A 21926-nucleotide genomic window follows, 5' to 3' on the forward strand; every position below is an offset into this window, starting at 1 on the left:
CTGTAGTTCCATAAAATGCTTCACTGATTACAATTCTTTCATAAACACTGGTCACGGACAATGCTTTTGTGCTGTTTCAAATGTGTCTGTTGATAGGATTTAACAAGTGCGAGGCAGTATTATCGATCCTGTTACTTCTCTGGTATTTAGCCAATCTGCTGGTATTTTTAAGTGTGTGCTTTATCACACCACCTTAAAATAGAAGAATCATCACTCAATGAGTGTCATTTCTAGCACAAACTTGCATTCTTAGGAAAAGCACATGTTGAGTTGCGTGGAAAACTGAACAAGAGATTAATGTGAGGGGACAGAAAGAATTGTTGAGCAAAAGCACTCTGGGATTTCTGAAAGTAAGGAGTTGGCGAGGTGACGGGAGGTGGTGAGTGAATCTGAAGTGCCGTGACTAAACAAGTGGGCACCAGGAGTGGAACAGGAGTGCAGAAGAAAACCATTGTTAGAGAAGCCGATGCATGTAGGAACTTGAGGTTGAAAGAGATTGATAATGGCCCTCTTGAAGGAAGTATTGACTTTTTGAAGGGAAAAGACAGTTTATTTTGACAAGTATGAACAGAAAATGCAGGAAACACTCAGCAGTTCGAGTAGCATCTGTGGCAAGAGGAACTAAGTTAACTATTCAGAATTGTGACCTTTGATCATTTACTGGGCTTAGAAGAAAAGGCTGGGAGTCACATAACTGAGGCGTAGTAGTAGATCCTTTCATTTCATTTCCTCAAAGAGCGTGAGGGAGCCAGGGGTTTACAGAGAGTGCAGCTGATTGGGAGCAGAGTCAGAGGGCGGAGTTCCAGTTGGTTCACAGCACAGCTGCATTCTGTAAGATCAGAGGGGATGGAGGCTAGGGCAGTTGCATGATCCACCTGTAGGATGTGGGTGGTGAGGGATACCACCTGTGTCCCCACTGACTACACCAGCGGGAATTGCACCCAACTCCAGCTCCTCAGAGACCGCTTTAGGGAATTGGAGCTGGAGCTGGATGAACTTCGGATCATCCGGGAGGCCGAGGGGGTGATAGAGAAGAGTTACAGGGAGGTAGCCACACCCAAGGTACAGGAAAAGAGTAGCTGGGTTACAGTCAGGGGAAGGAAAACGAAGGGGCAGACAGTGCAGGGATCCCTCGTGGCCGTTCCCCTTCGAAACAAGTATACCGTTTTGGATGCTATTGGGGGGAATGACCTACCGGGGGAAGGCCCCAGCGGTCAGGTCTTTGACACTGAGCCTGGCTCTGTGGCTCAGAAGGCAAGGGGGGAGAATAGAAAAGCAATAGTGATAGGAGACTCAATGGTTAGGGGAATGGATAGGAGGTTCTGTGGTCGCGAACCAGACTCCCAGAAGGTATGTTGCCTCCCGGGTGCCAGGGCCAGGGATGTCTCGGATCGAGTCTACAGGATTCTTAAGGGGGAGGGGGAGCAACCAGAAGTTGTGGTGCACATAGGCACCAACGACATAGCTAAGAAAAGGGATGAGGATATAAAAAGTGATTTTAGGGTGTTAGGTTGGAAGCTGAAGAGCAGGACAAGCAGATAAGTGATCTCAGGATTGCTACCGGTGCCACGTGCAAGTGAGGCAAGGAACAGAGAGCGAGTGCAGCTGAACACATGGCTACAGGGCTGGTGCAGGAGGGAAGTCTTCAGATATATGGATCATTGGGATATCTTCTGGGGAAGGTGGGACCTGTACCTGAAGGACGGATTGCACCTAAACTGGATGGGGCACCAATATCCTGGGTGAGAGGTTTGCTAGAGCTCTTTGGGAGGGTTTAAACTAGTTTGGCAGGGGGATGGGAACCAGAGCTATGGATCAAAGCATAGGGTAGCTGTTGAACAGCGAGAAATAGTATGCAGCAAGTCTGTGAGGAAGGATAGACAGTTGATAGGGCAAAGTTGCACTCAGTGGAATGGGTTAAAGTGCATCTGTTTCAATGCAAGGAGTGTCAGGAATAAGGGAGATGAACTTAGTGTATGGATCAGTACTTGGAACTACGATGTTGTGGCCATTACAGAGACATGGATTTCACAGGGGCAGGAATGGTTGTTAGATGTTCCGGGGTTTAGATGTTTTCAGAAGAAGAGGGAGGGAGGTAAAAGAGGAGGGGGAGTGGCACTGTTAATTTGGGAGTGCACCACAGCTGCAGAAAAGGAGGTAGTTGATGAGGGTTTGTCTGCTGAGTCAGTATGGGTGGAAGTCAGAAACAAGAAAGAAGCAGTCACTTTATTGGGAGTTATCTATAGACCCCCCAATAGCAGCAGAGAGATAGAGGAACAGATTGGGCGGCAGGTCTTGGAAAAGTGCAGAAGTAACAGAGTTGTTGTCATGGGTGACTTCAACTTCTGTAATATTGACCGGAACCTCCTTAGTGCAAATGGTTTGGGTGGAGCAGATTTTGTCAGGTGTGTACAGGAAGGATTCCTGACTCAATATGTAGATAGGCCGACTAGGGGGGAGGCCATATTGGACTTGGTGCTCGGCAACGAACCAGGCCAGGTGTCAGATGTCTCGGTGGGAGAGCATTTCGGTGACAGTGACCACAACTCTTTGACCTTTACCATAGTCATGGAGAGGATAGGAACAGACAGTATGGGAAGGTATTTAATTGGGGGAGGGGAAATTATATTGCCATTAGACAGGAGCTGAAGAGCATAAAGTGGGAACAATTGTTCTTGGGGAAATGCACAACAGTAATGTGGGGGTTGTTTAAGGAGCACTTGCTGCGAGTGCTGGATAGTTTTGTCCCACTGAGACGAGGAAGGAATGGTAAGGTGAAGGAGCCTTGGATGACAAGAGAAGTGGAGCTTCTAGTCAAGAGGAAGAAGGAAGCTTACGTAAGGTTGAGGAAGCAAGGATCTGGCATGACTTAAGAAGTTTACAAGGTAGCCAGGAAGGAACTCAAAAATGGACTGAGGAGAGCTAGAATGGGGCATGAAAAAGCCCTGGCGGGAAGGATTAGGGAAAACCCCAAGGCGTTCTACACTTATGTGAGAAATAAGAGGATGATCAGAGTGAGAGTAGGGCCGATCAAGGATAGTGGAGGGAACTTGTGCCTAGAGTCTGAGGAAGTAGGGGAGGCCCTAAATGAATATTTTGCTTCAGTTTTCACTAGAGAGAGGGACCTTGTTGCTCCGGAGAACAGTGTGAACCAGGTTAATAGACTTGAACAGGTTGATGTTAAGACGAAGGATGTGCTGGAAATTTTGAAAAGCATCAGGATAGATAAGTCCCCTGGGCTGACGGGATATACCCAAGGTTACTCCGGGAAGCGAGGGAGGAGATTGCTGCGTCGTTGGCGATGATCTTTGCGTCCTCACTCTCCAGTGGAGTAGTACCGGATGATTGAAGGGAGGCGAATGTTGTTCCCCTGTTCAAGAAAGGGAATAGGAAATCCCTGGGAATTACAGACCCATCAGTCTTACGTCTGTGGTGAGCAAAATATTGTAAAGGATTCTGAGAGATAGGATTTATGATTATTTAGAAAAACATAGTTTGATTAAAGATAGTTAGCATGTTCTTGTGAGGTCATGCCTCACAAGCCTCATTGAATTCTTTGAGGATGTGACGAGACACATTGATGAAGGTCGGGCAGTGGATGTGGTGTATATGGATTTCAGTAAGGCATTTGATAAGGTTCCTCATGGTAGGCTCATTCAGAAAGTTAGGGGGCACAGGATACAGGGAAATTTGACTGTCTGGATATAGAATTGGTTGACCGAAAGAAGACAGCAAGTGGCAGTGGATGGAAAGTATTCCGCCTGGAGGTCGGTGACCAGTGGTGTCCCGCAAGGATCTGTTCTGGGACCTCTGCTCTTTGTGGTTTTTATAAATGACTTGGATGAGGAAGTGGAAGGGTGGGTTAGTAAGTTTGCTGATGACACGAAGGTTGGGGGAGTTGTAGATAGTGTTGAGGGTTGTTGCAGGTTACAACAGGACATTGACAGGATGCAGAGCTGGGCTGAGAAGTGGCAGATGGAGTTCAACCTTGATAAATGTGAAGTGATTCATTTTGGAAGGTTGAATTTGAATGCTGAATACAGGGATAAAGGCTGGTTTCTTGGAAGTGTGGAGGAACAGAGGGATCTAGGGATCCACGTACATAGATCCCTCAAAGTTGCCACCCAGGTTGATAGGGTTGTTAAGAAGGTGTATGGTGTGTTGGCTTTCATTAACAAGGGGATTGAGTTTAAGAGCCGCGAGGTTTTGCTACAGCTTTATAAAACCCGAGTTAGACCACACTTGGAATATTATGTCCAGTTCTGGTCGCCTCATTATAGGAAGGATGTGGATGCTTTGGAGAGGGTACAGAGGAGATTTACCAGGATGCTGCCTGGACTGGAGGGCATGTCTTATGAAGAAAGGTTGAGGGAGTTGGGGCTTTTCTCACTCGAGCGAAGAAGGCACAGAGGTGACTTGATAGAGGTACAAGGTGATGAGAGGCATGGATAGAGTGGATAGCCAGAGACCTTTCCCCAAGGTGGAAATGACTGTCACGAGAGGACATAATTATGAGGTGATTGGAGGATGGTATAGGGGAGATGTCAGAGGTAGGTTGTTTACACAGAGAGTGGTGGGTGTGTGGAATGCACTGCCAGCAGAGGTGGTGGAGTCAGAGTCATTAGGTACATTTAAGCGACTCTTAGACAATCACATGGACAGCAGTAAATTGAAGGGGTGTAGGTTAGGTTGATCTTTGATTAGGATAAATGGTCGGCACAACATTGTGGGCTGAAGGGCCTGTACTGTGCTGTACTGTTCTATGTTCTATGTTAGGAAATGCATTGAGGGTGAGAAAAGGCAGATGGAATGGAAATCACTTATTGTCACAAGTAGGCTTCAATGAAGTTACTGTGAAAAGCCCCTCGTCGCCACATTCCGGCGCCTGTTCGGGGAGGCTGGTACGGGAATTGAACCGTGCTGCTGGCCTGCCTTGGTCTGTTTTATAAGCCAGCTATTTAGCCCAGTGTGCTAAACCAGCCCCAGATAATGGAATGGGTGAAATTAAAACAGAAATGGTGGAAAACTTTAGCAGGTGTGGCAGCACCTGTGGAGAGGGAACCAGAGTTAACGGTTTGAGTCAATATGACTCTTCCTTGGAACTGGGTTGGGATTGGACTCAAAATGTTAATTCTGTTTCTCTCTCCACAGAAGATGCTGCTAGTCCTCTGAGTCTTTCCAGCATTTTCAGTTTTTATTCAGACTTGCAACATCCGCAGTATTTTGCTTTTATTTGAATGGAATTGATGAAGATGCACTTAGATAAAGAGCAGGAGGGAGAGATAGGAGTTGAGGGTAATCAGTGGAGTCAGGTTAGTCACATGCCATCTCAGAGTGATGTAAAAAAAAGTTCATGAGCAGGATTCTCCGTTCCCGCAGCCGGCCAATGGGGTTTCCCATTGTGGCCACTCCATCCCGTCGCGTGGGTGTGCTGCTGCGGACCGGGGATTTGAGAGAGAATTCCGCTGCATATCTTCCTCGTTTTTTTAGTCAGTAATGAGATTGCTAATATACGAGAGGGAAGCTTGAGGAAAATCAAGAAGATCATTTTGAAGTTATTTCTGCTGTCCAGCAGCGATGAGCAGTTTTGGCTGGGGAGAGGAATTGAGATCGATCTAGAGATAGTCCAATGGGCTAACTGATCACCAGGTGCAGTTGAGCTTAATGTCCATAGATTTAAGGCTGTAGAGATGGCTGTTGAGGATGGAAGACCAGATTGTCACAAATAGAGAAGTGGAAAGCAGATCAATGAGGCATTGGTATCTTCATGGGTGGCAGACCAATGCAGTGGTAAATTCAAAATCGAGAGGGCACTTGAGCCTCGGAGAGAAGAGATGGTATTTTATTTTTTTCATCGGGACCCAAGGTTTTAGTAAAGGAATTTGGGCAGATATGAGAGTGGAGATGAAAGAATGAGTGAGATCCCTGGCATTAATTGAAATCTTTGAGATTGTAATGCCCTGAGTGAGGTAAGGAAGTGGTGTGTGTGAAAGGTGAAATGAGAGAGGTGAGCAGGGTAAGGAAGTCATTAGAGGTGATTAAGGGAGATTTCAAGTGAGATTCAAATCACTGATAATAAGGAGAAACTCTCACATAAAATTTGAAACACTAATTTCTGGTCTATACTTTTATGACTCCCAAGATATTGTGTTAATTGATTGTTAATCAATTATTAAGGAAGCAATAGCACATTTGGAAAATCATATTCTAATCAAGCAGAGCCAGCATGGCTTCATGAAAGGGAAATCATCTCTGTCTAATTTATTAGAGTTTTTCGAGGAAGTTTCAACAGAGTGGATAGAGGGGAATCAGTAGATGTGTTGTATTTAGAGTTCCAGAAGCGTTCGACTAGTATATTGGCATGGATAGATAATTGGCTAATGGGCAAGAAACAGCCAGGGATTCTTTTTCAGGTTGGTGACCTGTAACCAGTGGCGTTCCAAAGGGATCAGTGCTGGGACTACAACCATTTACAATATATATTCATGACTTTGAGGAAGGAATCGAATGTACTCCAGCCAAATTTGCAGATGACACAAAAATAGGCAGAAACAAAGTTGAGAGAGGGATACAAACAATTTGCAACGGGATAGTGATAGGTTAAATAAGTGGCAAAAAGTTGGCAAATGGAGTATATGGAGTGTGAAGTTGTGCATTTTGGAAGAGAGAACAAAACAACAGTATTATTTAAATGGAGAAAAACTGCAGAAAGCTGCAACACAAAAGGGACTTGGTACTTGTGCACAAAAGGAGCCTGACAGGGTAAATGCTGAGAGGATGTTTCCCCTCATGGGATAGTCTAGGACCAGAGGGCATAGTCTCAGAATAAAGGGGTGCCAATTTAAGACTTAGAGGAGGACGAATTTCTTCTCTGGCAGGGTTGAGGGCGGCATGGTGGCACAGTGGTTAGCGCTGCTGCCTCACAGCGCCAAGGACCTAGGCTCGATTCCGGCCTCAGGTGATCGTCTTTGTGGAGTTTGCACTTTCTACCCATGTCTGCGTGGGTTTCCTCCGGCTGCTCCGGTTTCCTCCCACAGTCCAAAGATGTGCAGGTTAAGTGGATTGGCCATGATAAATTGTCCCTTTGTGTCGAGGGATGTGTAGGTTAGGTGAAAGAGTTATAGGAATAGGGCAGGGAAGTGGGTTTGGGTGCAGTACTCTTTCAGAGGGTCGGTGCAGACTCGTTGGGCCGAATGGCCTCCTTCTGCACTGTAGGGATTCTGTGGTCTTTGGAACTCCTTGCCTCAGACTGCTGTGGGGGCAGAGTCTTTGTATACATTTAAGGCTGAGGAAAATAAATTCTTGATTAGTAAGGGAATCAAGGGTTACAGGTAAAGGGCAGGAAAGTGGACATGAGGAAACCATAGAATCCCTACAGTGCAGAAGGAGGCCATTCGGCCCATTGAGTCTGTACCAACCCTCCGAAAGAGCATTCCACATAGGCCTACTCCCCTGCCCTATCTCTGTAACACCACACTTTGGTCACAGCCTATCCACCTATCCTGCATACCTTTGGACATAAGGGGTACTTTAGCATGGCCAATCTACCTAACCACATATTTGGACTGTAGGAGGAAACTGGAGAACCCGGAGGAAATCCACGCAGAGACAGCGAGAATGTATAAACTCCACACAGTCACCCAAGGCAAGAACTGTACCTGGGTCCCTGACGATGTGAGGCAGCAGTGGTAACCATTGTCACCATGCTGCGCAGTCGAATGTCAGATCAGCCATGATCTTATTGAATGGCAGAGCAGGCTCGAGAAGCCGAAAGGCCTAACTCCTGTTCCTCTTTTTTAAGATCTTATGTCAGTGTTTTTCAAACTTTTTTGCCCGGGACCCATTTTTACCAACAGGCCATCCTTCGGGACCCACATCAGCTGACCTTCGCGATCCACACGGCCCGAACCTCACAACCCACCATTTTCACTTACCTTTAATGTGACTGGTGAGCCTGCTTGGTCCTCACAATATCACTTGCTTTGTTATTCAATGTTACATTTCTACTTAGGACTTCAGCTGATGAGTTAAGATCTCACTGCATCCATTGAAAAAAATGAAGAGGTTTGTCGTCAAACTCCCCATGTTTAGTCGTCAAATGTCTTCGAATTTATGAGGGTTTTAATCTTTCATTTGCCAGTGCCCCCATACATGCAACGCATATGAACTTTGAATCCTGATTTGCAGTGGCACAATTACTAAACCTATACCTCAAGTAATCATCTTTAAGCTGCTTTGTTCCTGTTTTCAGCTTCTTCATGGGTTGTTCACCAGAGGCTCTGGAGTTCACACCAGCACTGCTGGCAGCTACAAAATGGAGGAATCTCTCTCGCGCCCAGAACACGTGATATCATTGTAGGAGATGTGTGACCTACTCTCTGCCACTGCTCCAGGCAGGATGACTCCAGCGATATAAAAAAAAACATCTGCTCCTGGGTCAGCGCGCTGACATCAGGAGGAGACGTTCTGTCCCGCTGGGCTCTGGGCCTGTGCACAACTGAGGAGGCACCATGCACGGAACAACCGGCATTTTTAAAAGCCAGTCATGCTGGTGGGCACTACTTTCCTCAATCGGGAACGCCGCCCACGTGGCCCTGCGATTGGGAATGCCACAACGGATGGCCCGGTGACCTTCATGACACCCGCCCACGCCCCACCCACAGGTCGTGACCCTGGGTTTGTGAATTACAGTCATATGGTTCTATATACTCCCTCCATTTTACTATTTTCAATTAACTAAATGGTATTAGAGGTAATAATTGGCATTATGTATAAGATTATTCTTTATAAATTATCTTTCATTTGTATTCTACCTTGTAATAAATTAATCTGATTCTCCAGCATGACTGAATGATGTTGATTCTAAAATGAACAGCAAGAAAGAACACATAAAAAAACAATATGTTAGGTGTTGTTAATAGATTTATTAGGGTTTTTAATCTCGTTGTTTTGATACAGCAATACATTTAGTTGACTTTGCAGAAAAGCAATACTTTCATCATAATTTTAACTTTGCAAATGAACACAGTAGTTGCAATTTTATTTGGTAGGATTTTTTACCTCCCTAGTGACAGCATGAAGAAAAACAAATCATTCAAAGATGCCCAAAATAAAATCTTCAAATGGCACATAAAAATAACATCTGGAGCACTGTGGTTCTGGAACACTTAAATTTCACAAAGTGCATCAATGGAGCAAGAATGTTGCTGCTAAGATGTCATCAGAGAAAGGGTTCTTGATATTCTGTCATCCTGAGTGACATTCTTGCTTTACTGATTGCTATCAAGCTCGATGGGAACTGTCATAGCCACTTGCAATAACAATAATGATCTTTTTCCAATCATCCCCAGAGTTACAAGAGTACATAGGTAGTGTCGGAGATGATTTTGATGCATGATGCTTAATGTTTATGTTCTAGTTTGCAAAAATACGTTAAAAGCAAAGCAGGTAACATAGGGCCTGCTGAGCAGAAAGTAGTCATCGTGATCCCCAAGCTTAAATCAAACCTGAGATACTCAAAATGCATCCGTAATAGCGATTCTATTGATCACGAGGTGATCTGAGGAACGTTTTGAGAATGTTGTTAAATTATTATAGTGATAGATTGCTTCTATTGATCAGTGAGACAGAAATGAGAGGGCCCAAGTTTAACATCACAAAAATAATTGAATGCGCTCGAAAACAATCTTTACATTTATGGCGTTGAGCAGGTGGAATTCTGTGTCACAAATCTTGGTTGAAGCAGAAACCATAAATACTTTCAAAAGGGAATTAGTTGTTTGAAAAAGGGAAATATTAATGGGAGCGAGCAAGAGTGGTGATGTAATTACAGAAAATGCTGGAAATGCTTTGCAGGGCTGGCAGCATCTGTGGAGAGAGAAACAGAGTTAACAGCCTTGTTACACTCTCGCTCAAGTGGAACAAGGCCGGTGAATAGCGGGAGAGGCCAAAAACAAGAACCGCGTCAGGCGCCAAACAGTTTGCAATGCGACCGCCCGGCTCCCATAGGGGAAATCGGGATCACGCCATGGCGAGGCGAGAAACCATTTATCATCACTTAAGCACCATTTCCACAGTTAATGGGAGCCACCCCTGATCCAACAGCCTTGTCATTCAGCATCAATTAGTACTCCTTTTGAAAAACGTGACCCTGGCGGAAGGGCTTCTGTGGGGAGCCCAGGAGGGGAGTATCCATCTTTGCTCACAGGCAAAGAGCCCGGGAGCGCTGGGATTGCCATCCCAGTGCTCTGTGGGGGGGATAAGGGATCCTAGGCTGGAGGTGGGGGACCCTTCGCAGGGATGGGCCATTGTAGGAGGGTGAGGGGGGGGACGCTGATTGGGGGGCAACCGCTCGCGGCACCACCATGCCAATCCCTGGATCGTTTACTTATTCCGGGTGCAACCCTTGTCCCTGCCTGTCTGCCTCGACGATCACCCATAACCCCCCATCGTTTGCCGAAGCCTCTGGTCGGGCGGCTGATGTGTATCACTAATAGGGATTGGCAATCGTGGTTAATTGAGCAATTCATACATCCCAAGTGGATTCCCGTGGGTGGGCGGGCCATGTAGCATGTGGGAGTTATTGCCTGGCATCCCAATCCCACCTTGATGCATGGACAGTGTGCCTGAACACTGTCGGATGCAACACCACACACGCAACAGGCAACATCCAAACACCCAGGGCTTGGACACAGCTTCAGGGATCCAGGGATGGGTCACAGCTTCAGGGATATATCTGCGGTCGGAGGGTGGGTGGGTGCCACAGGGAAGGGCTGGATGCTTGGAGAGATGGCAAAGGGTTCGGAGTTCAGACTGCATTGCAGAAGAAAGTGACAGAGGCATCACAATGGTTGTGCAAAAAGTTGTTTAATGTGTTTTACAATCCCCCACTCTCCCAATGATGACGCTCCCTAGTCCCCCCTCCACCCCCAATCTACCCCCCACCCTCTGCCCTCCCCCGGTGCCCTCAGTGATGCTCAACATGCTTGGCCCTCCGAGCTCTACCACTATGTCTAGGTGTTTCCCCAGGATGCACATCTGAGGTGGAGGCAGCCAGCTGCCAGCGCACTTGTCGGCGCATGCCCAGCTCATTAATCAACCACAGTCTGCCTGTTAATTCTTGTTTAACATGTTGATTCTGGCTTTCAGTGTATAAGTGGTTATCTAGGTTGGTTTTAGTTTACTTTCTTGGAATCTTATGGCTTTGTTCTGTCAGTAAATAACTGGGATTTAGGATTTCTTTTAAAAATGGTTACTGGTCTTAACTGAGATTGTAACAACTAAAATATTGTGTACATTTTTGGTCTCCTTATTTAAGGAGGGTTATACTTGTGTTGGAGGCAGTTCATAGAATCCTAGAATCTATGGCACAGCGACAGACCCTTCGGCCCAAACTGGTCCATGTCCAGAAAAGGCCAGTAGGTTGATTCCTGGGATTAAGGGGTTGTCTTGCGAGGAAAGGTTGAGCTGATTGGGCCTATATTCATCGGAGTTTAGAAGAATGAGAGATGCTCGGGCTTTTTTTCTTTATTCGTTCACGGGATATGGGTGGCGCTGGCTGGGCTAGCATTTGTTGCCCATCCCTGAAGCATTTAAGAATTAACTACAATGCTGTGGATCTGGAGTCACATGTAGGCGGGATGACAGATCTCACTCCCTAGAGGACATTAGTGAACCAGATGGGTATTTACGACAATTGACAATGATTTCATGGTCACCTTTAGACTTTTAATTCCAGAATTTTAATGAATTCAAATTTCAGCATCTGCCATGTCAGGATTTGAACCCGGGTACCCAGAGCATGACTCTGGGTCTCTGGATTGCTAGCTTAGTGACAATACCACTATGCCAGTGCCTCCACCCCCCCCCCCCCCCCCCCCCAACCCTTCCCCGTATTGAAATATATAAGATTCTGAGGGGCTTGACAGGGTAGGTACTGAGAGGTTGTTGCCCCTCATGAGAGAATCTAGAACTATGAGGCACTGTTTAAAAATAGGGGGTCTCCCATTTAAGATGGAGATGAGGAGGAATTTCTTCTTTCAGTGGGTCATTCATCTTTGGACTTCTCTACTCCCAAGAGCAGTGGAAACTGAGTCATTGAATAAATTCAAGGTGTGTTAGCTAGATTTTTGACCTGTAAAAGGAGTCAATGGGGGGGGGTGGGGGGGGGGTACTTAAATTATTTGCAAAGAACACCGAACTGCAGTGGGAATTGCTGTTCACCTGGCCATCAGTTTGACTTGTCTAATTTAATCAGCCATCTACCACTATTTGACAAGGCTAAAAATGGTTACTGGATCACAGTTTACTTTAATTTGGAAGAAAAACCTTTTTGAATTTCTTGCAAACTTGTGGGCCTGGATTGTCCGCCAGCGGGATGCTCCATTTTGCCGGCAGCCCGGGGGTTTCCCAGCGGCGTGGGGCTGCCCCACAATGGGAAACCCCATTGACCGGCTGGCGAAACGGAGCATCCCGCCGGCGTGCTTATCCAGAAATCTGGTGGGACAGAGAATCCAGCCTGTGAACTGTAACCAGTTACAGATGCTGTAACTTGCTGAATTTCCAACGCAGACAGCTAAGATATAAATAAAGCTGCACGATTTCAGTTGCTATGAATTATAAACATTCCTCTGCAATGCTCTCTTACAAAAAAGTCATAACTTGAATTGATGCATAAATACATTTTGACTTTATGTTCCAGCTGTTATTGATCAATTTTCACTGCATTGTGGTAGATTAACCGAGGTCAAATAATTGAATTAGTGATGGGAATGGATTGAAAAAGAACAGTCACAAAGTATTTACCTGTGTTGTTCAATAACTGGATATGAATCTATTGCCAGAAGTTTACTCTCTCTAATGGAATCCCTTGTGAGTATCTGATGAGGGACTGCTGGCATGTCTGATGCTGACAGTCTATCAGATATTATCTAGCAGCCATGGTGTATTTGGTGTTTTACGCATTAAAACACACAACTTGCATTTGTAGTCAGCATTGGATAGCATGGAGTGAGTTTGTTTACATTCAAATGTTTGTTCTCCATAAAATGCTGCATTCTCCTAGTTACTATTAAGTACTGCATTGGAAAAAAAGTTCCAGTTAGTTTGTACAATCTCTGATATCACAAAACTGTAAAAATAGATAAACTTAAAAAGCTTTGACAAAGGGTTATCTGGACTCGAAACGTCAGCTCTTTTCTCTCCCTACAGATGTTGCCAGACCTGCTGAGATTTTCCAGCATTTTCTCTTTGGTTTCATATTCCAGCATCCGCAGTAATTTGTTTTTATTTTAAAAGTATATGAATGGAGTGGAAGTTTTCATTAAGTTCTGCTAATCTATTTTTCCATATCTCATGTAATTGGTAACCCCATCTCATGTTAAATTGCACAAACAAATTTACTCAAAAGTTGAATTATACCTGATGTAGTGCATCATGCCTTTGATATTAAATAACTGATTCTAATGATGCACTGCATTTTATTCTAAAATTTGGCAAAATACTTGAACACAAGTTCTTTCGATCCCACTTCACGAATCATATTTAATGCATAGTTGTGATCTTATGTTAGAAGATCAACAAACCTATAGACTATGAAGCATTACACAAAGTCTAGTGGTGAGCTTTAAAGTAGTCATTCAGTGTTGGGGCGGCAGACGTTTGCTAAGTGGCCTTTCTTGCCACAGGCTGAACAGGTAGCATCTCTAGCAGGGCAGCGTTTCCTGGGGTGTTTTGCCTGGCCACAAAAGTAACACTGGGGCCCAGGCATTATTTTTACTGCTGGTGTAGCTGGGTGGGCCGTGACTTGCAGGGGTTGTTGCTGGGAGGTAGCGGCCACGTAGGGAGCGTGGGCAGGCGTATAGGATGCATTATTGTCGTAGGCTACCTGTTGGGCCTCTGCCATAGTGACTGCCGTGTCCAGAGTCAGTGTAGTTTGTGCCAGTAGGAGTTGGCGAATTGGGACGGAAGCGATGCCGGCTACAAAGGCATCAAGCGCCAGGGCCTCAGTGTTCTGCTCAGCGGAGACTGCTGGCCCGTTGCAGGTGAGCGCGAGGGCACGGAGGTCCCGGATGAACACAGATAGGGGTTCACCCGGCTGCTGGTGCCGGGAGGCGAGGCGGTGGCGGGCGTAAATAAAATTAACAGTTCGTGCATACCGGCTTTTGAGCTTCACGATGGCATCGGCATAGGTCATAGTTCCCGTGATGAGGTCGAAAAGCCCGTAGTCGAGCCGTGAGTACAGGAGGTTGAGTCGGTCGGCGTCCGTTTTGGCAAAGGCGGAGGATGCTTCCAGGTAGGCCTCAAAACACCGGAGCCAGCAGTTGAAAAGGTGATCCGCGCGTGGAGCGTGGGGGTCGAGCGAGAGCTTGTCGGGTTTCAGAGCAGCCTCCATTATAACTGTAGTATATTAAATTGATGCACTAAGCGTCAAGAACCACAAAGACATGTGAGACTTTAACTAAGGCTTTAATATACTACATGGGAGGCTTACCCGACACAGACGACCCCAGACAGAATGGGGCCGGTCCCAGAAGAGGGTTCAAAGACGTAACTCCCGGGGGAGTGGCTAAGGCGGAGCTTTCCGTGGCCAGGTTGGGTTACCTACCGGTGACCGAACCTCTACAGAGCTACAGTACAATACACAGTATTACAGGGCCACGTTACACACAACTATTATATACTATGTACAATGGTAGGGGAGTACAGTGGTGTATCACCACACACAGCCTGAGGATTCAGGATAAACCATTTCGGACAGAGATGAGGAGACACTTCTTCACCCAGAGTGGTGAGCCTGTGGAATTCATCGCCACAGGAAGTAGTTGATGCTAAAACGTTTGAATATATTGAAGAGGCTGCTAGATATAGCACTTAAGCCGAATGGGAGAAAGTAGGATTAGGCTATTGAGTTGGATGATCAGCCATGATCGTGATGAATCGCGGATCAGGCTCGAAGGGCCAAAAGGCCTCCTCCTGCTCCTATCTTCCATGTATGTATCTATGTATCAATGTAACATTGTTGTGAATGCCTCAGCCTTGTGTCTTTTTCACATATGTGCTGGGCTCCTCCATCATTGAGGATGGGGATATTTGTGGAGCCTCCTCCTCCAGTGAGTTGTTTAATTGTCCACCATCATTCACGGCTGAATGTGACAGGTCTGTAGAGCCTAGATCTGTGGGTTTGTTGCAGAATCGCTTAGCTCTGTCTATTAATCGCTGCTTATGCTGTTTGGCACACAAGTAGCTTCACCAAGTTGATACCTCATTTTTCGGTATGCCTGATGTTGCTTCTGGCATGCTCTCCTGCAGTCTTCGTTGAACCAGGGTTGATCCCCTGGCTTGGTGGTAATGGTAGAGTGGGGGAATCTGCCGGGCCATGAGGTTGCAGATTATGGTTGAATACAATTCTGCTGCTGCTGATCGCCCACAGCGCCTCATGGATGCCCAGTCTTGGAGTTGCTAGATCTGTTTGAAGTCTATCCCATTTGGTGATAGTGCCACATAACACGATGGAAGGTATCCTCAATGTGAAGACGGAACTTTATCTCCACAAGGAATGTGCGGTGGCCACTTCTACTGATACCGTCATAGAAAGCTGTATCTGTAGCAGGCAGATTGGTGAGGATAAGGTCAAGTATGTTTTTCCCTCTTGTTAGTTCCCTCACCACCTGCTGCAGTCCCAGTCTAGCAGCTATGTCCTTTAGGACCCGCCCAGCTTGGTTTGTGGTGGTACTATCGAGCCACTCTTGGTGATGGACGATGAACTCCCCACCCAGAGCATATTATGCGCCCTTGCCACCCTCAGTGCTTCCTCTAAGTGGTGTTCAACATGGAGGAGTATTGATTCTCAGCTGATGGTGGTCGGTACATGGTAATCAGCAGGAGGTTTACTTGTCCATGATTAACCTGAAGTCATGAGACTTCATGGAGTCCAGATTCGATGTTGAGGATTCGCAGGTCAACTCCCTCCCGACTATACCACTGTACCACCACGTCCGCTGGGTCTGTCCATCTGGTGAGACAGGACACAGCCAGGAATGATGATGTTGGTGTCTGGGACATTGTCTGCAAGGTATGATTCTGTGAGTATGACAATGTCAGGCTGTTGCTTAGCTAGTCTGTGAGACAGCTCTGCCAACTTTGGCACAAGCCCCCAGATGTTTGTAAGGAGGACTTTGCAGGGTCGGCAGGGTTGGGTTTGCCGTTGTCTTTTCCGGTGCCGGGTTCGATGCCGGGTAGTCAATCCGGTTTCATTCCTTTTTTGTGTTTTTGTAGTGGTTGAATACAACTGAGTGGTTTGCTCGGCAATTTCAGAGGGCATTTAAGAATCAACCACATTGCTGTGAGTCTGGAATCACATGTAGGCCAGACCAGGTAAAGATGGAAGGTTTGCTTCCCTGAAGGACATTAGTGAACCAGATGTGTTATTACGACAATTGATAATGGTTTCATGGTCAGCATTAGTCTTTTAGGGCGCGCTTCTCCAGAAAGAATTATAAGTGTAGTAGCTAGCGGGAACTGCTGCGAACGTCCCGTCGCTCGTCCAGGCTGACAACGCAATTCAACGTTAATTAGTCCACTTAAGGAGGCCCCATGAGCTTCGCCCCACAGATGAAGGCTCGCCAGCCAATTCGCTCCCCAGCTCCCCTAGCGAACAAGCTTGAGCAGCACGTGTGGCTAACGATGCCCTCTCTGTGTCCTCGTCGAGAGAGGGCCCAGACTGGCAGAGGTGTGCCGGACAAAAGAATTCTCATGACCTTCGAGGAATGGGCCCTGGAGATTATGGGAATGGCTGAGAACAGAGAGGTCACCAATGCAGAGCTCGGCGCACGCCGCAGAGGTGAGGATCCACCATGCCCCACCTGGATGGGCTGTTAAACTTGAGTTGTTACGGCCATACAGACTGACCCATCCCTCTCACTGACCACATGTCCATTCTCCCACAGGTCTTCCAGCCGACAGCGCCGGCCCATCCGCAGTTGTCCCGTCCCCTGCCTCCCATGAGACCACCTTGGAGGAAAGCTCTGAGGATGCCATAGTCGATACGTCACAGTTGTCATCCGCACCCTCCACCAGCGCAGGGACACGCATCTCGGTGGGAAACGTTAGTGGACAGGCTTCTGGGGCACAATCTGGTGAGCATCACACAGTTGCTGATGCACATCAGGTGGAGGATGGAATACCCAGGTGAGACAGCAGTCAGAGGCCTGCTAGAGTCCAGGACCCAGTTGGCTTGCAGCCAAATGCTGAGCCTCTGGAACAGATTTACCCGGAGTTGATGGAGACGTTAGGGGGAGGCCGAGACATTCAGAGGTAGATGTCAGCGACACACCAGCAGGCCATTGCCGATTGGAGGAGTCCCAGGAGATGTCACCAGCAGGAGATGTCACCAGCAATACATGGCGCCAAGGCCAACACTGCTAGGGTGGCGACTGCAGTGGAGAGCCTGGTGCACGACGTCGGCAACATATGTGAAGGTGTCCAAGGTGTGGCGCAGTCGGTTACGGCCATGGCCTCAGTAGACTGTCCGACTCGATGGGGGAACGTGACCAAATACCAGTCTGACTTCGATGAGGTGCTGCGGTACATGTCCCGGTCTCAGATGGGAATGGCCGAGGCATTGTGGAGCTTGTCCCAGTCATAGGTGGCCATTGCCGAAACACTGCAGAGCATGGCCCAATCACTGAAGACCATTGCCGAAGGCATCGACACCATGCTGCAGATATTGGGGAGCCGCCAGAGCTGGCAGAGTAAGATGATGCAAGGGCAGCCGGGGCACGAAGCAGCTGCCCCGCCATCCCAGAAAAACTCCAGGGCCTTATGGGCACTGACCTGGAGAAGCGGGTGCTGGATGACAACCTATGGACTGGCGATGATGGCCACAAGCTCCCCCGATTTCCACCCCTTTGATAAAGCTGTGTCTCGCAGCAAGCACCTGGAACAGGGTGGCACAACTGTGCATGTACCCAGAGTCCCCAGAGGATGCCCACCAGGGGCATTGTAGGCCATGGGATGAGGTAAGCAGCTTGATGTCTCCACCTCTGCTGTGCATCCTGGGTATACGGCTCGACGTAGTGGTAGAGCTAGAAGGCCAAGCACATTGAGGATCACTGAGAGCACTTGGGGGGGGTGAGGGGGTAAGGAATGGAGCGTGCATTGGGGGGGGAGGGGGCATTGTGGGGCTTTGGATGGGGAAGGGAGGGAGGGTGCCGATAGTGGGGCGGCACCATCGGGAGAGTAGGGCATTGGTCTACACATGCATGAGGAACATTAAAATACCCTCACCACAACCAGTATGACGCCTCTGGTTCTTTGTTCAGCGATGCCAGCTGACCACCAATCCCATGCCCCCCCCCCACTCCCCCCACCCGAGACGACCTGCCCATGCACAGCTGCAGACATGTCCCCGGGGCTGGGAACCATATCTTGGGTGATCGAAGTTTCTCTGCTGCGTCTGTGGATCTGCCTCCTGCTGTGTTCAAGCACAATGTCCGTGCATCAAGGTGTGATTGGGATGCTAGGCAATGAGCCCCAAATGCTATATGGCTCGCCCACGCACAGAGATCCACTTAAGATGTGTGAAGTGCGCACGTAACCACAATTGCCAATTCCCTATTAGCAGTAGCCTGCAACTGCAAGGCCAGAAGCCTCCGTGGTCAGTGGGAGTTATGGATGTTCGGTGGGGCAGGCAGGCAGGGCCGAGGGTTGGGAACACACGGTCTAGGGGTTGGCACGGCGGACCTGCGCACGTGCGACCCCCCCCCCCCAGCAGAGTTCTCCCCCCCCCCCCCCCCAAGCCTCAATACCCCCACCCCACCATGTCGGCCCACCCCCAACCGGGCTACACCCCCCCCGGTTGCAACCACCCTCCCGAGCACAGGGGCAGCATGCTCCGGGCATGTTGCCTGTGAACAAAGATGGCTGCTCTCCTCCTCAGCTCGCCGCAGCAGCCCATCCGCCATGTTCATGTTTTTCAAAAGTGTGACCACTTGGTGGGGAGGCTCTGGGGTGGCACTCGTTAATTGTATAAAAATGGGGCTTAAATGGTGATAATTGTTTTCCAATTTTGCCTACGTAGTGAGCTGGTTGGATAGCAAATGGTTCGGCGTCTGCTGCGGTTTTTCGGCCTCTCCCGCTATTCACCGGCCTCGTGCAGCACGGTGGCACAAGTGGTTAGCGCTGTGGCTTCACAGCGCCAGGGTCCCAGGTTCGATTCCCCGCTGGGTCACTGTCTGTGCGGAGTCTGCACATTCTCCCCATGTCTGCGTGGGTTTCCTCCGGGTGCTCCAGTTTCCTCCCACAGTCCAAAGACGTGCAGGTTAGGTGGATTGGCCATGATAAATTGCCCTTAATGGCCAAAAAGGTTAGGAGGGGTTATTGGGTTATGGGGATAGGGTGGAAGTAAGGGCTTAAATGGTCGGTGCAGATTCGATGGGCCGAATAGCCTCCTTCTGCACTGTATGTTTTATGTTCTATGTTGCGCTCTCGCTCGAGTGCAATTAGGTCGGGAGACTCATACCCTTAATTCCAGATATCTTATTGAGTTTAAATTGTATCACCTGCCATGAAGGGATTCGATCCCGGGTCCCCACGTGATTGATATCATTCATAAAGGTTGTAAACAGTTGAAGCCCAGGTATTTATCTTTACAGTGCTCTTTTTACAACCTGCCAACCTGAAAATGCCATGTTTATTCTTACTCTCTGATACCTGTCAATTAACTAATCCTCAATCTGTGCTAATACAAAATACCCCAATTTTGCGAACCCTAATTTTGTGTAATAACCTCTTATCACATGCTTTGTGTATAGATGTCTCTGATTCTGACACCTTCTCCTGAACTTTGGTTTGATGACTCTAACCCTGTGCTACCAATTCTGCACGTGTTACATCCTTCTGATGTGCTGGTAGCTGAGCTGGCAGAATGTGGGCTAGTTTGATGTGATGCTGCCTCTTCCTCTTGATGACCAAGGGATGATTGGGCTCCAGGGCAGGGATGCACACCATTGCCTTAAGCATGCTCGTGCTGCCCGTACAATGCCACCCCATCGTTGCACTTCTTTCCATTATCAGTGAAGTGATATTATGAACACAACCATTACCACCATGTTCCAAGGTAATTTCAACACTGCCTTTATCACCTGCTACTATTGATTTACCATCGCCAAAAGACAGCTGCTCGGGCACCCTGGCAATCAACAAGGCCGTTTGTTCAACAAACTTATGTGTATATGGGCAGCACTGTGGCGCAGTGGTGAGCCCTGCTGCCTCATGGCACTGAAGATCTGGTTTCGATCCCGGCCCAGGGTCACTGTCCGTGTGGAGTTTGCACATTCTCCCCGTGTCTGCGTGGGTCCCACCCCCACAACCAAAGATGTGCAGGGTAGGTGGATTGGTCACGCTAAATTGCCGCTTAATTGGAAAAAAAATTAATTCGGTACTTTAAATTGAAAACAAATATGTGTCTTAGAAATGCTGACCAAGCTCTCGGTCCAAGCCATCTCCTTATTGTTCTTTACCGATTTTGTCTGCAATGACAATATGAATCTTTGTTAGCCTGATATTTAGTGCATGGATGGATACTTCTGTTCACTGTGTATGTGCATCACAATGCTCATTCACATGTTCGATGCATTTACATGAACAGTGCATGCATACAAGTCTCAATGCTAAAGCACTGTGTCAAGTCTTGAGCTTCCCTTGAAGTTCTGTGTGGATGTGCAACTGAGAGTGACCTGGTCAACAGTGTGGATAGGTCCTGATGAATGGGTGGCAAGAGGATTGGATAATGAGCCTGGCACTGTTCATCATTCATCCACCCACTGAGTCGTGACATCTAACTACATAACTGCGTAATATCTATACCAGGTAGTGGTGGCAAGACAAAGCCATCTCCATAGCTGGGTCTTGAGAATCCATACCAGACATTCAGTGGTTGAGGAAAATACATTTAGATTAGACAGCAACAGTGAAAATTCCCCCAGAGGGAAACCCATGAAGGGCCCTCTGTTCCAAGATCAGCAAACAATTGGACCTTTTAGTGAGAGGCAGCATGGTTTTGTGAAGGGGAGGTCGTGTCTCACTAACTTGATAGCGTTTTTTGAGGAGGTCACAAAGATGATTGATGCAGGTAGGGCAGTGGATGTTGTCTATATGGGCTTCAGTAAGGCCTTTGACAAGGTTCCTCATGGCAGACTGGTACAAAAGGTGAAGTCACACGGGATCAGAGATGACAAGATGGATACAGAACTGGCTAGGTCATAGAAGGCAGACAATAGCAATGGAAGGGTGCTTTTCTGATTGGAGGGCTGTGACCAGTGGTGTTACGCAGGGTTCAGTGCTGGGACCTTTGCTGTTCGTAGTATATATAAATGATTTGGAGGAAAATGTAACTGGTCTGATTAGTAAGTTTGCGGACGACACAAAGGTTGGTGGAATTGGGGATAGCAATGAGGACTGTCAGAGGTTTTGGATCATTTGGAGACTTGGGCGGAGAGATGGCAGATGGAGTTTAATCCGGACAAATGTGAGGTAATGCATTTTGGAAGGTCTAATGCAGGTAGGGAATATACAGTGAATGGTAGAACCCTCAAGAGTATTGAAAGTCAAAGAGATCTAGGAGTACAGGTCCACAGGTCATTGAAAGGGGCAACACAGGTGGAGAAGGTAGTCAAAAAGGCATACGGCATGCTTGCCTTCATAGGCTGGGGCATTGAGTATAAAAATTGGCAAGTCATGTTGCAGCTGTATAGAATCTTAGTTAGGCCACACTTGGAGTATAGTGTTCAATTTTGGTCGCCACACTACCAGAAGGATGTGGAGCCTTTCGAGAGGGTGCAGAAGAGATTTACCAGGATGTTTCCTGGTATGGAGGGCATTAGCTATGAGGAGCTGTTGAATAAACTTGGTTTGTTCTCACTGGAACG

This window comes from Scyliorhinus torazame, chromosome 12, assembly GCF_047496885.1.
Source record: "Scyliorhinus torazame isolate Kashiwa2021f chromosome 12, sScyTor2.1, whole genome shotgun sequence".
In the NCBI taxonomy this organism is placed as follows: domain Eukaryota; kingdom Metazoa; phylum Chordata; class Chondrichthyes; order Carcharhiniformes; family Scyliorhinidae; genus Scyliorhinus; species Scyliorhinus torazame.